Source organism: Physella acuta, unplaced genomic scaffold, assembly GCF_028476545.2.
Source record: "Physella acuta isolate Inbredline_101_S28 unplaced genomic scaffold, ASM2847654v3 ptg000714l, whole genome shotgun sequence".
NCBI lineage: Eukaryota > Metazoa > Mollusca > Gastropoda > Physidae > Physella > Physella acuta.
The window spans coordinates 54,499-71,322 of record NW_026732232.1 but is presented as its reverse complement, the minus strand read 5'-3'; the positions used below and the strand labels follow the sequence as shown (position 1 = coordinate 71,322).

General features: G+C 45.7%; 1 protein-coding gene across 1 annotated transcript in view; it reads right to left on the bottom strand.

The window, feature by feature from the left end:
* Window positions 1-13,591, bottom strand: part of LOC131949812 (uncharacterized) — a 72,467-nt gene extending 58,876 nt beyond the window's left edge. The window contains exon 1 of the mRNA XM_059311798.1: window positions 13,547-13,591. The gene's annotated coding sequence lies outside the window, so the exon portion shown is untranslated. The remainder of the gene's footprint in view (window positions 1-13,546) is intronic.
* Window positions 13,592-16,824: the final 3,233 nt, after the last annotated feature.

Below are 16,824 nucleotides of genomic sequence, written 5' to 3'. Positions count from 1 at the left end.
AGTGTGGGTACAGTGTGGGTACAGTGTGGGTACAGTGTGGGTACAGTGTGGGTAGTGTGGGTACAGTGTAGGTACAGTGTGGGTACAGTGTGGGTACAGTGTGGGTACAGTGTGGGTAGTGTGGGTACAGTGTGGGTACAGTGTGGGTACAGTGTGGGTAGTGTGGGTACGGTGTGGGTACAGTGTGGGTACAGTCTGAGTTGTGAGTACAGAGTGAGTACAGTGTGAGTACAGTGTGAGTACAGTGTGGGTACAGTGTGGGTACAGTGTGGGTAGTGTGGGGACAGTGTGGGTACAGTGTGGGTAGTGTGGGTACAGTGTGGGTACAGTGTGGGTACAGTGTGGGTACAGTGTGGGTACAGTGTGGGTACAGTGTGGGTACAGTGTGGGTACAGTGTGGGTACAGTGTGGGTACAGTGTGGGTACAGTGTGGGTAGTGTGGGTACAGTGTGGGTACAGTGTGAGTACAGTGTGGGTACAGTATTGGTACGGTGTGGGTACAGTGTGGGTACAGTGTTGGTACAGTGTGAGTACAGTGTGGGTACAGTGTGGGTACAGTGTGAGTACAGTGTGGGAACAGTGTGGGTAGTGTGGGTACAGTGTGGGTACAGTGCGGGAACAGTGTGGGTAGTGTGGGTACAGTGTGAGTACAGTGTGGGTACAGTGTGGGTAGTGTGGGTACAGTGTGGGTACAGTGTGGGTACAGTGTGGGTACAGTGTGGGTAGTGTGTGTACGGTGTGGGTACAGTGTGAGTACAATGTGGCTACAGTGTGGGTACAGTGTGGGTACAGTGTGGGTACAGTGTGGGTAGTGTGGGTACAGTGTGGGTACAGTGTGAGTACAGTGTGGGTACAGTGTGGGTACAGTGTGAGTACAGTGTGGGAACAGTGTGGGTAGTGTGGGTACAGTGTGGGTACAGTGTGGGTACAGTGTGGGTAGTGTGGGTACAGTGTGGGTACAGTGTGGGTACAGTGTGGTTACAGTGTGGGTACAGTGTGGGTACAGTGTGGGTACAGTGTGAGTACAGTGAGGGTACAGTGTGGGTACAGTGTGGGTACAGTGTGGGTACAGTGTGGGTACGGTGTAGGTACAGTGTGAGTACAATGTGAGTATAGTGTGGGTACAGTGTGGGTACAGTGTGGGTACAGTGTGGGTACAAGTATAGTGTGGGTACAGTGTGGGTACAAGTACAGTGTGGGTACAGTGTGTGTACAGTGTGGGTACAGTGTGGGTACAGTGTGGGTACAGTGTGGGTACAGTGTGAGTAGTGTGGGTACAGTGTGGGTACAGTGTGGGTACAGTGTGAGTATAGTGTGGGTACAGTGTGGGTACAGTGTGGGTACAGTTTGGGTACAGTATGGGTACAGTGTGGGTACAGTGTGGGTACAGTGTGGGTACAGTGTGGGTACAGTGTGGGTACAGTGTGGGTACAGTGTGGGTACAGTGTGGGTACAGTGTGGGTATAGTGTGGGTACAGTGTGGGTACAGTGTGGGTACAGTATAGCTGTACATCATAGCTACATATATTGTGCACTTCTTTCAACATGGGCATTTCATATGAGTAACTCCTGTTAATTAATGTATTCGATTGTGTCCCTTTGAATGACCGATTTCGCTAGTTGAGGCGGAAGTAACCAAATCTTCAGTTCTTTAGGATAAATAAAACAGTTCGAGAACATCTTTTGAGAGAACTACCATGAAGAGGGTAGGCAGGTAGGCTCCGGTAAAAAAAAAATTTTAATACTCGTTAGGAAACCGTTTTTTCTCCACATCTTTTTTTAAGGTACATACACATGAATTTGGGGGAATTTCTGGGCATTTAATTTAGTGATTTTATCGGACCCACAAATTGAAAATTTATAATAAATTACTTTTGAAGATATACACTTAAATTTCTAGCTGAGTACCCCAAAATGTGGTAGAAGCTAACGAATTCATTCTTTGTTGGGCTTTATATATAATACTTTATGAATATTGGAAATCCTACGAAGAGGTTCTTTTTAGCGCAATTTCCATACTGACAATTGCGATTGTTAATTCATTCTTGATGGATGTGTGTCCGCAGCTTTAAGTCGTATCTCCTCCTCAACGAAGCAATATCGAGGACTAGTTCCAAAGCAAATATGTTAAGCAAGTTCCGAGGATGATTGTGGGCCAAAAAAATTCCCGGAATTCCTTCCTGGATTTCCCGGAAAAGCCAAAAAACCTCGAAAAAATGCTGTTTTTGCTCCATATCTCGGCAACCAGACCACTTAGCGACTTGAAACATTTACCAATCGATTCCTGCCATAATTTAGAACAATATTGCCGAAGAAAGTTTTCAAAAATAACCTTTTGTTCGGTCACAAAAAAATTAATTAAGGAAATTGCGCTTAAATTGTCACTAGACTTTTTATTAACTTGTTTCAAGATGGCCGCAATTGTCATAGTTACCTAGATTTTCCCACGATTTTTTAAAAGTTGTAGAGAATTTTTTTTTTTTACTCTTTAGTGTTATTATTAAAGTTTTTTTTTTTTAATCCGGAGCCTAACCCCTTAAATACAAAACAAAAATGTGCATACATTTGATTGAGATGATGGAAGCGTATATAGATATAGACATTTTTTTCAATAAGTTTGGACTGCCGGTATTTTTAAAATAAAATTTTTGTTGATTAGAAAAAGAAACCGGCTGTAAAAACAAAATTTAACACGGATATTTATATTTTTGTTTGCAAAAAAAATGTTTATATTGTTACAACTTTCATCAGCATCAAATAAAACAAGATGGCGCCTATAGCACACAAAAGATTGTGTCTATAGCAGACAAAAGATGGTGCCTATAGCAGACACAAGATGGGGTCTATAGCAGACAAAAGATGGTGTCTATAGCAGACAAAAGATGGCGCCTATAGCAGACAAAAGATGCGGTCTATAGCAGACAAAAGATGGCGTCTACAGCAGACAAAAGATGGTGTCTATAGCAGACAAAAGATGGTGTCTATAGCAGACAAAAGATGGCGCCTATAGCAGACAAAAGATGGCGCCTATAGCAGACAAAAGATGGCGTCTACAGCAGACAAAAGATGGTGTCTATAGCAGACAAAAGATGGTGTCTATAGCAGACAAAAGATGGCGTCTATAGCAGACAAAAGATGGCGTCTATAGCAGACAAAAGATGGCGTCTATAGAAGACAAAAGATGGCGTCCTCTAATGATAGCGTGACGGCCTGTCGTTCCCACGTGCGTTTAATCAAAACCAGAATAGTCAAGTCCCGCCCCTAAGGCTACCCGGTAGCAGGTGTTGGGAGGTAGCCCCGCCCGTCCGCCATGACGATGATTTATTTATAGTTTCTGGGTTATTGCGTGTAAATAATTCCTCAGCAAGCACAAGCTTTGGATGACGTCGTCGGTAATGGCGTCATAATTCACAGTCAATAAGACGGGAAATGCGGGGTCATTGCGTCACTTCCGGGGGGCTGCTACAGAAAGTTCCAGATTCAGACCTGAAAGTCTGTTGGTGTTTGATGTCATGTCAGGTTTTAACAGTTGGGTGTCATGTCAGGTTTTAACAGTTGGGTGTCATGTCAGTTGGTTGTTTTAGTACAGTACAGAAACCTGACGCGGGTCAGCTGGTCACTGCCTGACACGGGTCATTGCCATGGGTCAGATGATCTCTGCCTGACACGGGTCATTGCCATGGGTCAGATGATCACTGCCTGACACGGGTCACTGCCATGGGTCAACTGGTCAGCGTCTGACACGGGTCCCTGACACGGGTCACTGCCATGGGTCAACTGGTCAGCGTCTGACGTCACCCCTCTAGCCATTATCTTTATTAGCAGACTGGCCAGTCATACCCCCAGACAAGTCACGTGATACGATGACGTCTTCATCCAATCCCTTTTTTAATTACTGCCCCGAGTGTTGACCAGACGACGAGCAGACGACAGACGGACAGGAAGCGGAAGTGGATGAATTCGACGAGGTCGTGCCAGGATTTTAAAACAAAAAGTTCAGAGAATTTTGTTCCGTGTTTGTACTAGGGCACACAACGTTTGATCTGATCAGAACTACAAGATAGGACGTTGATGTAGGGTAGCGAGCTGAGCATGGTGGGACGGCTATTGCACCAGTCTATGGATGGGACGGCTATTGGGTCTATGGATGGTACGGCTATTGGGTCTATGGATGGGACGGCTATTGCACCAGTCTATGGATGGAACGGCTATTGGGTCTATGGATGGGACGGCTATTGGGTCTATGGATGGGACGGCTATTGGGTCTATGGATGGAACGGCTATTGGGTCTATGGATGGGACGGCTATTGGGTCTATGGATGGAACGGCTATTGGGTCTATGGATGGGACGGCTATTGGGGCGATGAGTGAAAGCTATGTGAATCTCTGGGCAGACTCGATATGTGTGATCTATATGACGTCATTGACCGTTTAAATGTGGTCTATATGTAGACGTCATCGGCCTTTGATATCCGGTCTATATGTTAACCTTCATCGTCATCATCTTTTCCCTTTCGTGTCCAAGTCACAGGGGCAGAGGAAGTAGTTTCAATGACCGCGGCATATGAGGAGATAGTGTGGTCAGTGGACAGCCGGCTGTTGACCACGTGTGTGTGGACAGCCGGCTGTAGACAGCCCCAAGGCCCGATGAAGTGGACGGCCATAATTAATTAAACGAAACCGTCAAGCTGACCCTGACGTCACTTTGGCCAAAGTTTATTGGCTCTGCTGTTGACGTCCGCTCAAAGCTTTTGTTCCCCCCCCCCCCCCACCTCTCCCTATTCGGCTGACCTTGACCTAACAGACCTATTTTATTCTAGACACCAGACTTTGATAGAGTGACCAGCCACAAGCTATGTGTAAGTAACTGAGACAAGACAGTAAATCTCAAGATTTTGACGTGACAGTATGGAGGGGGGGGGGGGGGTGTTTGTTATTAGAGGGGTATAATGAGCATTGTAAATATGCCCATGATCGTCGCGGCTATTATAGGGTCCCTCCCACGGACCGTACACCTCCCACGGTCCGTACACCTCCCACAGTCCGTACACCTCCCATAGTCCGTACACCTCCCATGGTCCGTACACCTCCCATAGTCCGTACACCTCCCATGGTCCGTACACCTCCCATGGTCCCTTCACCTCCCACGGTCCGTACACCTCCCATGGTCCGTACACCTCCCATGGTCCCTACACCTCCCACGGTCCGTACACCTCCCATGGTCCGTACACCTCCCATGGTCCGTACACCTCCCATGGTCCCTACACCTCCCACGGTCCGTACACCTCCCATGGTCCGTACACCTCCCACGGTCCGTACACCTCCCACGGACCGTACACCTCCCTTGGTCCGTACACCTCCCACGGACCGTACACCTCCCACGGTCCGTACACCTCCCACGGACCGTACACCTCCCATGGTCCGTACACCTCCCATGGTCCGTACACCTCCCATGGTCCGTACACCCTGCCATTATCTTTCCTCGCTGCCCTCTTCACCGTAATTTCCCGTCGTCTGCGTGAAAGTTTTTATTGCATGAAAACATTTTTGACAGCTTTATAAACCCTTGATCACCCCGCGCAAATCAGTTTTAATTAAAAATCTTGTTAGTGAGCCCACCGTAATTAAGCTGACCCCGGCTAATTAGAATGGGATGATTATAGCCTGTGTTGTTTATATCTTGCAGCGCGTGGAGCCGCTAGAATCTCGTGTCTCAGTGTCAAGTGGCTCTTGCTGGCCCGCGGCTCAGGGCTCTAACACGACTTAATGGTGTAATGCGGCTCACGACTTAATGCGGCTCACGACTTAATGCGGCTCACACCCCCCCCCCCCCCCCAGCCTTTGTTACAGATTCCTTAAATCGCAATTAAAAATGTGCGCATGAGCTGTTCCAATGCCCGCCCCCATCAGGGGGAGACAAGCCTATCGTGAGAACCCGGCCATCTTTATGGTGGCCCCGGCCATCTTGAGCTCAATCCATCTTTAGGCCAAAAAAAATTTTCGTCAAATTTTGGATGACTCAATAAAATGGGAAGATGCCCCATAGTGTCCATCTTGGGGCCGTGTAAAGGAATTGATCGATCTAGCGACGCTAGGATGAGATTTGAAGAAATCACTGACCCGTGAAAAGGTCCAACAAGAGACAGCGTCAATGAGTGGCCAGTGCCTTTATTAAATTGGCCAATCAAATTCAAGTTTAAGAAAGTATTTCGCCAATCAGTTCGGGGTTGAGTAATTAAATAAATCAAATCAAAGCGGATTGTATTTTTCCTTGAATATCTGTGAGGGGCCCCCACCGGACAGGCTGTGAGCCCCCCCCCCGCCCATCGGACAGGAAGTTGGTGAAATAATGAAGCGCCGCCTTGATTAAAAAGTGTGTGGTGTAAACTTAATTGGATTGAACCTGTCTTAGAAATCTGGTGTCGCCTCCCTTGTCGTGTAATCCAATCTGCTTATTAACTCCCTTCTGTCCAGGGCCGGCAACTCAAGGGGGAGGGGAGGGGGGACGGGGTATTTGATTTTGTTATTTGGTAAATTGTTAATTTCGTCAAGTCAAGAGCCTTGTGTGTGTGTGGGGGGGGGGGGGCACTTTATGTTAGTTAACTGATGTGCACAACATGTCGAGTACGATACCCAACCCACACCGAACCCACACACTCCCCAACCCCCACACTCTCCAACCCCCACATCCACAACACTCCATGTTTCATGCAATCACATTTGTTACAGCGTGTCTAAAATTGTGTAGGTCAACACCTGATTGGTCACGTGTTATTTACAGTGGGTATCCATTGTGTGATTGTGTGTCCGTCAGTGTGTACTGTGTCTATATGACGTCACTGTGAGAACGTTGTTTAGTGGCCTTCATATTCATCTTGGCCATCGGTCAAAGTTGGCCATGCAGCGACAACCCGACATAACTGTTGTGACAACCCGACATAAATGTAGCGACAACCCGACATGAATGTAGCGACAAAGGGACAATGGTCAGCAGCGTGGCCGTGGAAAGAACAAATCCTCGACTGAACTTGACAAAGGGGCGATAATTCGAGGCCTCGTGTCTAATTCATTGAGCAAGCACGTGGTAAACAAACAATGTGTACATTCTACTTGACCCACGGGAGGGCAGATCAGATGCGCATGCGCGCCAGTGTCCTGCCAATGTCACCTCACTAGTTAGCATTTCCTGTCCCCCCCCCCCCCCCGGTTTATTTGATTGCATTGCGGCACCAAACAATCGGATTATTTTTAGACCCACGCGCGGCCCAGAACTTCTGCCATTGTTGACTGTTGCCTTTATTTCCGTTTCTAATTTTACACCGGAAGTGACGCGTTGATTGATTTCCTCTCTGTCCGGCAGTAACAAAACACGGAATGTTGTCTTTAATGTAACCAAATAGCGGATTCCACTGGTTGGGGTGGGGGGGGACGACATCCGGCTCACCCCCTACCCCACCCCATCCCCCCAACAGCGGATAAAGTTGGCGTGGTCACGTGGGCGAGACGCTAGACGAGATGTGAGTCAAGGCGTGTGGGTGGGTGGGTAGGTGTGTAGGTGTGTGAGAGCCAAATGTGTATTGTCTATCGACGCTGTGTGTTAGTGAATATATGGTGTAATTAAATAAATAAAAAAAAATGATTAGTATTTTAGCTACTTTGTGGACAGCATTCCCTGTACAGGAAGTTGGTATTTTACGGAAGTTACGTGTGTGTGGTGTGTGTTAGCATGGTGTGTGTGTATATGTGGTGAGTTTGCTGATGATCCCCAGATACAACAAATGTGTGGGTACAAATGTGTGGGTACAAATGTGTGGGTACAATTGTGTGGGTAGAAATGTGTGGGTACAAATATAAACAAGAGACTGGATAAACAGTTTAGTTTTCCTAGCTGGGTAGGTTTAGCCTAGCTGGGTAGGTTTAGCCTAGCTGGGCAGGTTTAGCCTAGCTGGGCAGGTTTAGCCTAGCCGGGCAGGTTTAGCCTAGCCGGGCAGGTTTAGCCTAGCTGGACAGGTTTAGCCTAGCCGGGCAGGTTTAGCCTAGCTGGACAGGTTTAGCCTAGCTGGGTAGGTTTAGCCTAGCTGGGTAGGTTTAGCCTAGCCGGGCAGGTTTAGCCTAGCTGGACAGGTTTAGCGTAGCCGGGCAGGTTTAGCCTAGTTGGTCAGGTTTAGCCTAGCCGGGCAGGTTTAGCCTAGCTGGACAGGTTTAGCCTAGCTGGGCAGGTTAGCCTATTTGGTCAGGTTTAGCCTAGTTGGTCAGGTTTATCCTAGCTGGGCAGGTTTAGCCGATCCATTACCTGCATCATCCACCGCGCCAGCTTGAAATATAAATTTGAAATTAAAATGCTAAGAGGAAAAAAATGTCGACGTGCGGTTTTAATAGAAAGTTGCGAAATCGAGGCTGATGTGGAGACACCACGCGAGAACGAGGCAATAAACACGTGACCTGGGGTAGGATGACCACGATGTGTTGAGAACCGCTAGTCACGCCCGTCTTTTGATCACGTGATTTACTCACAGCGTCACGTGACACGGCGTCATAAATCCAGGCTATTAATAGCACATCATTATCCCACAAGTATCAGCCCAACAAGCGGCCATTGATTTGTCCTGGTCTATAATTAGAAACATTAAACGGTGACTTTCTCGTATTGCCTACCTAGGGGAGGGCGGGGTGGGAGATGAAAGGCGGCAGAAGTCAGAGGCAGTACCGTCGGTGTCGGATCCCGACATTCTTAACCCCACTTCTGCTGCCTTTGATGTCGTCTGCTCGTGCAGATTTACGAGACATCCCGCAATTCCCCTCTCGTCTGCCGATTGTTAGCTTAATGCTGGTTTCACGTCTTGGTGGCGGGTGGGGCAGGTTGTTGATGAGGTGCCGAGTGGTATTGTGTGTGTGTGTATGTGTATGTTGACATGGCCACAGGATGGTAGATGTGTGTGTGTGTGTGTTGACATGGCCACAAGATGGTAGATGTGTGTGTGTGTGTGTGTGTGTTGACATGGCCACAAGATTGTAGATTGTGAAAACTCGCTGTCTTAACCTCCCTTTAATGGTGATGTTTGGGTTGTTGGACTACAACAAAGGCGGACATGTTGGGTGGGTTCGCTACGCGATTGTCTGCTCTTGTGTATTGTATAATATAGACTGCCAATGACAATGTTTTGTGATGGTGGGGAGAGGGAGGGGGGGTTCAGACAGAGACTGCCAAATACAATGTTATGCGCTACTTTAGTCGGGGTCTACAGTAAGTGAAGTAACTACTTACTTTGTCGTCTGCCCTGATGAAACTGGACTCACTGATTGATCCTATAGCCTGACCCACTTTAAGGTTAAATGTAAAAACTGCTGCTCTAATTCTTGTGACCTGGCCAAACGGTGGGGAGGGGGGGGGTCTTTCCTTGATGACGTCACATACCTACTAAGGACTGATGGGAAGGGTCTGGATTTGATGACCATATACTAGACGGAAGAAATGTTTGTAACTAATTGAAATGAACATCTATTTTTTTTAAATTTACGAATGTTTAAAACGTGCCATCTATTGTTAATATAGATGTGTTTATGTTAAGTGTTTGTGTGTGTGTAATACTGCTATAAAAGAACATAGGAATGGTGTAAAGAGTGATATGTATCGTGTAAATGGATATATGTATGGTGTAAATGGATATATGTATGGTGTAAATGGACATACGGATGCCGTAAATGGATATACGACTGCCGTAAATGGACATACGGATGTAGTAAATGGACATATGTATGGTGTAAATTAACATATATATAATGTAAATGGACATACGTATATAGTAAATGGATATATGATTGTCGTAAATGGACATACAGTTGTAGTAGAAGTAGATGAACATACGGATGTTGTAGATGGACCAGTGTAACTGACCCAGCCCTATATTACTGAGACCGCCCCACGGAGTTTTATTGCTTCCCCGCGGTGCGCATGACGGACGGGGCGTGGTTATATATTGCGGAAGTAGGAAGAAAAGATTTTTTCCTTCAGTTAGGAAGAAAATTGGTCACGTTATGGAATGAGGTTTTAAAAATCAATTTCCCGCTGGCTTTACGGCGCGCGTAAATAATAGCTTAAATTAGAGCCGGTAATGAAGCCGGCAGGGAAACGGAACAAAATGAGACTTAGCCGTGAATATATGACCGGGGAGGTTAACTGAAGGCCGGCACGTCAGGTCGACCCCCCCCCCCCCCCACCCCTCTTCCACCTCGCCGCTAATTTACATAAAACCGTTTAAATAATGATCACTTTCTATTTACATTTCAAATAAACGCGGACCCTATTCAGAATTCTAGACAATCCAAAGAAACGCCAAGCCTTCTATCAATTCTAGACGTCACATAAACGTACACCCTACCCCATCTTTGACTTGATCGGTAGCCGCCATTTTCCTATAACAGCAACGATAACTCCTCTTAGATTTCCTATCTCCTACTAAACTGGCCAGATAATTAGATTTTTTAAGACCAAATTTATAAAGATAAAAAACAATTTCGCTAACATTACAGCGGGTCTCATTTTTCAAATTTGTTTCTAAGAAGAAAAAAAATATTTGGACAGAACAAATTAATTTGTTTCATATTGTATCCGTTTTTTTTTTGACAAACATAAACTATAAGATTGTGGGATACATGATTGGGTAAAGGGGGTGGGTAGCATGATCTGGCTCAATTACAAAAACCTTTTTAGGTCGGTAGTTTGATCCTTAAAGTCATTTAAAAGACCATTCCGATAAGACTGAGGAGGGGGAATAAAGGGGTGGGGAGGGGGGGGGACTCGGGAATTAGAAGATCGTAATGACCATAAAATAGTGTTCTCTGAGAAGAGTTGACGGCCTTGATTAGGTGAATAATTGATGTCATAGTTGCCTTGATGTCCCCGCCGTTTATTGGTTCACTGACACACTGTTTCTTCTGGCGAAAACTTTAGCCAATCCACTTTTTTTTTTCAAACTAAGCCATGTTTAACGCCGAAAAAACATTTCTCTTTACAAAAACTAAAACTATTTTAAAATCAAAAGTAATTGTTTTCCCGGCAATGTACGAGTTTTTTTTTTAAATCCGTAATGTTCAAACCATTAAACCTGGCAGATTTTGTATTCTAAAGTTAATTTCAGTTTACGTTCTTCAACTTCTAGTACAAGAGAACACGGTACAAAAGTCCCAGTACAAGAGAACACGGTACAAAATTACCAGTACAAGAGAGCACGGTACAAAAGTCCCATTACAAGAGAACACGGTACAAAAGTCCCAGTACAAGAGAACACGGTACAAAAGTGCCAGTACTAGAGAGCACGGTACAAAAGTGCCAGTACAACAGAACACGGTACAAAAGTCCCAGTACAACAGAACACGGTACAAAAGTCCCAGTACAAGAGAACACGATACAAAAGTGCCAGTACAACAGAAAACGGTACAAAAGACTACAAAGGCATCTGAATCGGTTTAAAAAATGTTATTGCCCAGTGGTCACAGAGGCTCAAAGCATTCCGATGTCAAATATTTCTCTAATTAACCCCGGCATGTCCACACACAGACCGGGCGGCCTCGCTCTGTACACAAACAAACACCCAAACACAAACACACGGCACAAACACAGGATCGTGCCCACCTCGCCCTCCCCTCCACGGGCCGACAAATACCGACAGGTTAGGACGTCCGGTGCAAACTTGGAGACAAACACGAGAAATCTCGCGCTATTTGAGACGGGCGGGGAGAGCAGGGGGCGCATCTTGAGATGGCCGGCATCCGTCAGGTGAGACGGTAGAGATATGTCAGGGACTGGTCAGTCTTAGAAATGTCAGGGACTGGTCAGATTTAGATATGTCAGGGACTGGTCAGGTTTAGAAATGTCAGGGACTGGTCAGATTTAGATATGTCAGGGACTGGTCAGGTTTAGAAATGTCAGGGACTGGTCAGATTTAGATATGTCAGGGACTGGTCAGGTTTAGAAATGTCAGGGACTGGTCAGATTTAGATATGTCAGGGACTGGTCAAGTGGAGGAATATGTCAGTGTTAGGTCATATTTAAGTGACTGGACACTACGACCAACTAATGCCGCTAATAAGACGGTCAACCTGACCTAGCCGGCCCCATCACGGCGAGCAGCGAGCGATAACTCTGGATCAATGTCCACGACATCTATTCACTGGGTTTTCTCCCCTCGAACTCTGCCCAGCGAATGTCTCGCTCACAACACACCTAATTTGACCCCGTGACCCTGCGCAATCGTCGCAATTATCTCCCCTTGAAGACTGCCACACGATTACATCCCCTGAAATTGAATTTTCTGCCTTTAGAAATGTATGCGATAAAAATAACTGGACCACTATATGTAACTGGTGTCTCCGCTGCATTTATTTCCCTTGGTAGAGGAAAAATATTCACAAAATATATTGGCCGTTTTTTTGTAGAGCGAAATAGAATGTCAGTAAATGATGGGTTTATTTAGATTGAATTGAATGTTGTAAAAAACCTACAAGTCCGACGCCAGCGTTTGGTGTTGCTGAGGCTCTGTCACGTGGTGACCCGGATGGAAAGGTTACAATCTGTGACTGAATGGTGACAACTTTTGGGCTGTCACTTTTCTAAAGTTAAAGATAGGTTACATGCAAGTTCTGAATTTAGGGACAAGATGGGGGAAAATATGGTTTGCACCATGTCATCAGCTGAGCATATCTAGAGCATTCTACCACCCCCACCTCACGCCACTACTCTTCCACATACATTACTTCAACCAAGCACCTGTGTCGTCGTCTCCCCCCCCCCCCCCCACCCACCCACCCACCAATATTACGCCATTCAGGACCTTCGGTCAATAGATGCAGCATGGATTAACCTTTACTTAACATCACCAAATAATTTTTTTTTAGTTTTAAAAAAATCAAATCATAGACCTGTCCTCTGTCTTACACTTTCCACTATCGCTCACCTTGACCTTGCCAAAGACGTATCTGATGACTTTGACAATGCTTTTACAAATAATTCCAAAAAAAAGGAGGTCACGTGAATTTGTTTAGCTGACCTAGTTACTAGTTGACCTAGTTACTAGTGATAGACGAAAAACATGGAATTCTAAAACAGCACGAGCATAAAAGCCTTTAGAAAAACAAATGTTTGGTAATTAAATGTAGTTCAGGCAAGAAAAAGACAACATCTTCTCTCTGGACAGAATCTCAACAGCGCGGGTCGTTAGGGTGTATTCAAGATATTTCATGAACTACCATCCGGTCGACGGTCATGTTATTTTATTACTATAGTGACTTAGAAAATTTACCTCTAGATTTAAACATTTTAGATAGGGTTAATATAAAATACAAATGGATACTTAAGTTTTAAGAAACAATACATTAACAAAAAAAGTGTACGATAAATATTGAGCCGACTCTATGTCGCTAACATACGTATATTATCCCGTGTGAGATTTGTAAACTTATGTTAACACTAGATCTATCTCACCTGACTGATTTACTTATGTTAACATCACCTCACCTGACTGATTTACTTATGTTAACATCATCTCACCTGACTGATCGAGTGATCGCTTCACCCTAAAGCCTATCCCATCGCAGTCATTCAGCAATGATTACCTATGTATCTAGTAACTAGTTTAATATAATTAGGTTGATAATGATAAGTTTGCAGTGTGGGTTAAGGTGCACTAATCGAACAAGTTGAAGGATGTCGATGTATCAACAATTGTTATGATTGAGTTAAGATATTTTAGCACCAACTTGTAGGCAGACGACAGTTCACTGTGAAATACAAGGCTCGTATTTGTAAACAAAAAAAAAAAAACAGTGTGTCATCTACAGCCCCCCCCCACCAGCACCCCCCACCCCCCATTTCTATCGACCAGTAGGTGACCTGACGTCGTGCCCCACAGCCTCCGGACTTGGGAGACGCCGATGGCTGAAGTAAGTCTGGGTCCTACATGGAGAGCCACGAGCCACTCATTAGAACACAAGAGCCGACTGGGCCATGAGCCAGTCATTAACTGGGCCATGAGCCAGTCATTAACTGGGCCATGAGCCAGTCATTAACTGGGCCATGAGCCAGTCATTAACTGGGCCATGAGCCAGTCATTAACTGGGCCATGAGCCAGTCATTAGAACACAAGAGCCGACTGGGCCATGAGCCAGTCATTAGAATACAAGAGCCGACTGGGCCATGAGCCAGTCATTAGAATACAAGAGCCGACTGGGCCATGAGCCAGTCATTAGAATACAAGAGCCGACTGGGCCATGAGCCAGTCATTAGAATACAAGAGCCAACTGGGCCATGAGCCACTGACTAGATGGGCCATGAGCCAGTCATTAGCTGGGCCATGAGCCAGTCATTAGAAAAGAAGAGTCAACTGGGCCATGAGCCAGTCATTAGAAAAGAAGAGCCAACTGGGCCATGAGCCAGTCATTAGAATACAAGAGCCGACTGGGCCATTAGTGCGGCTCGTTACTACCCCGAACAATGGAGCCCTCCAACAGACAAAGCGACACCCCGGAGAACAAGACGAGAGCCCTTGAACACAGGGCCGCCCCTAATAAGGTCCCTCACTTGCTGCGGGCGTAGCTGACAGAGTCGGCTACTCAGACAGGAAGAGGGGGGTGGCGAGGGGAGGGGGGAGATCATAGCTCGCCGTGTTTCTTATTGAGAGCTTCTTACATTTTGAGAAAGGTCATCAGATTTTGGACGTGACGTCACAAGTGACGAGAATGATGGCGGTAATGTCGTCATACCGCAAGTATTAAGTCGGCTAAATTTAGTCCAGCGGATGTTGGTCGTTAGTCATGGTAGGTTGATGATGTTGGTAGCTAGTCTTGGTAGGGTGAGGATGTTGGTAGCTAGTCTTGGTAGGGTGAGGATGTTGGTAGTCGCGGTGATGTGAGACTTATCTGGTAGTGACCTCAACTCGACACCCATCATACAATAAACATCAGACAAACATCAGACAAACATCAGACAAACATCAGACAAACATCATACAAACATCAGACATCAGACAAACATTAGACAAACATCAGACAAACATCAGACAAACATCAGACAAACATCAGACAAACATTAGACAAACATCAGACAAACATCAGACAAACATCAGACAAACATCAGACAAACATCAGACAAACATCAGACAAACATCAGACAAACATCAGACAAACATCAGACAAACATCAGACAAACATCAGACAAACATCAGACAAACATCAGACAAACATCAGACAAACATCAGACAAACATCAGACAAACATCAGACTAACATCAGACAAACATCAGACAAACATCAGACTAACATCAGACAAACATCAGACAAACATCAAACTTTACCCATCACAGTAACAGACACCAGAACGATGAAAACCGTGGACTTTGGAGCATTCTATTAAATGTTATTTATATTATGCTTAACATAATCAATCTACATACTAAATATTTTTGGATGAATTATAAAAGTTACTGTGCGTATACAACCTACACACATTACATTACATTTTATTAATCCTAAGTTAAATTGCACTCTCTGAATATTTAATTAATACATACAAGTATTAACAAATTACATGCAAATTTATATTTGTGACTTTTATTCCTGTGACTTTTTTCCTGTGACTTTTTTTCCTGTGACTTTTTTTCTGTGATTTTTTTCCTGTTTTTTTTCCTGTGACTTTTTTTTCCTACAATCGAGATGGCACCAGCCTGACATAATAAACGACCATTTTTGCCGACCATTTTTGCCGACCATTAATAAAGATGACATTACAGATTAAAGTCGATTATTTTAACAATCGCCGGCCATTTTTTACGTCACTTCCGCCTTGTGTACACGCAATCACGGCAATGTATCACATTTTTCTCGTTCAACTCTCGGCCGCTGGATTAGTACGAGACCTTTTAAATCACGGCCTGACCCGCTGGAAATTTAATCAGAACCGTTACGTCATTATCGGGGGGAGTCACGTGACATGACGAACCTCTCAGTGACTACATTTACACCCCCCCCCCCCCCCAGAAAATGCAAGTCCATCTCTCATCGTTGCTGCCAGACTTCTGGCACCACGGCCCAACTGATCGCTTGACCCTGTGTCTGCCTCGATCTTGTCGGACATTTGTTAGACCAAAATCACAGCGACAGTTTACAGGAAGTGACGTCACACACCCTCCCCCTTCACTTCAGTCGTTGGTGTAGCGGTCCTCGTGTCTTGTCGGCGTGTCTGTGTGATGTCATCAAACGGCGTGGCTAGTGACGTATCAAGGCTATGGCGTCACGTATCCTAGCTTGGACATGAGGTCATTGACCCAGCCAGTCAATGCCCTGTCGATGCCCTGTCGATGCCCAGCCCTAAACAACAGCCTGACAAGCTGATGTGTCTCAAGGCATCGTCACGTGATTTGTTATGCGACACTGTCGGAGTCCGACAACAAAGCTGTCGGGGCGTGACGCGGTACTTCATAACAAAGTCGACGTCACGTGATTACAGGGCCCGTACAGGTCTCGGTGCCACGCCTTGCTAATCCCTCGTCGCCGTTGGAATAATCCGCTGTAATACACACCCCCGGGCGTGGGAGGGCCCGGCATGATCTATGGCCGGAATCTGCCGGCCCAGGATGAGGTTAGCCGTGTAATTATGTGCGGGTGTCCTCAGTGCCAGCCACGGTGAGGCCGACCATTCCCGTCAAACCTCGGGCGTCATGTTTTTTAGGTTGCTACCGGGCATTCCAATTATTTTAAAAAATGAACATCCGAATTTGATTAGCCATAGTTGCACACAATCTCAGAGTATTTCCCCGTCAGGGAACTAATGCTA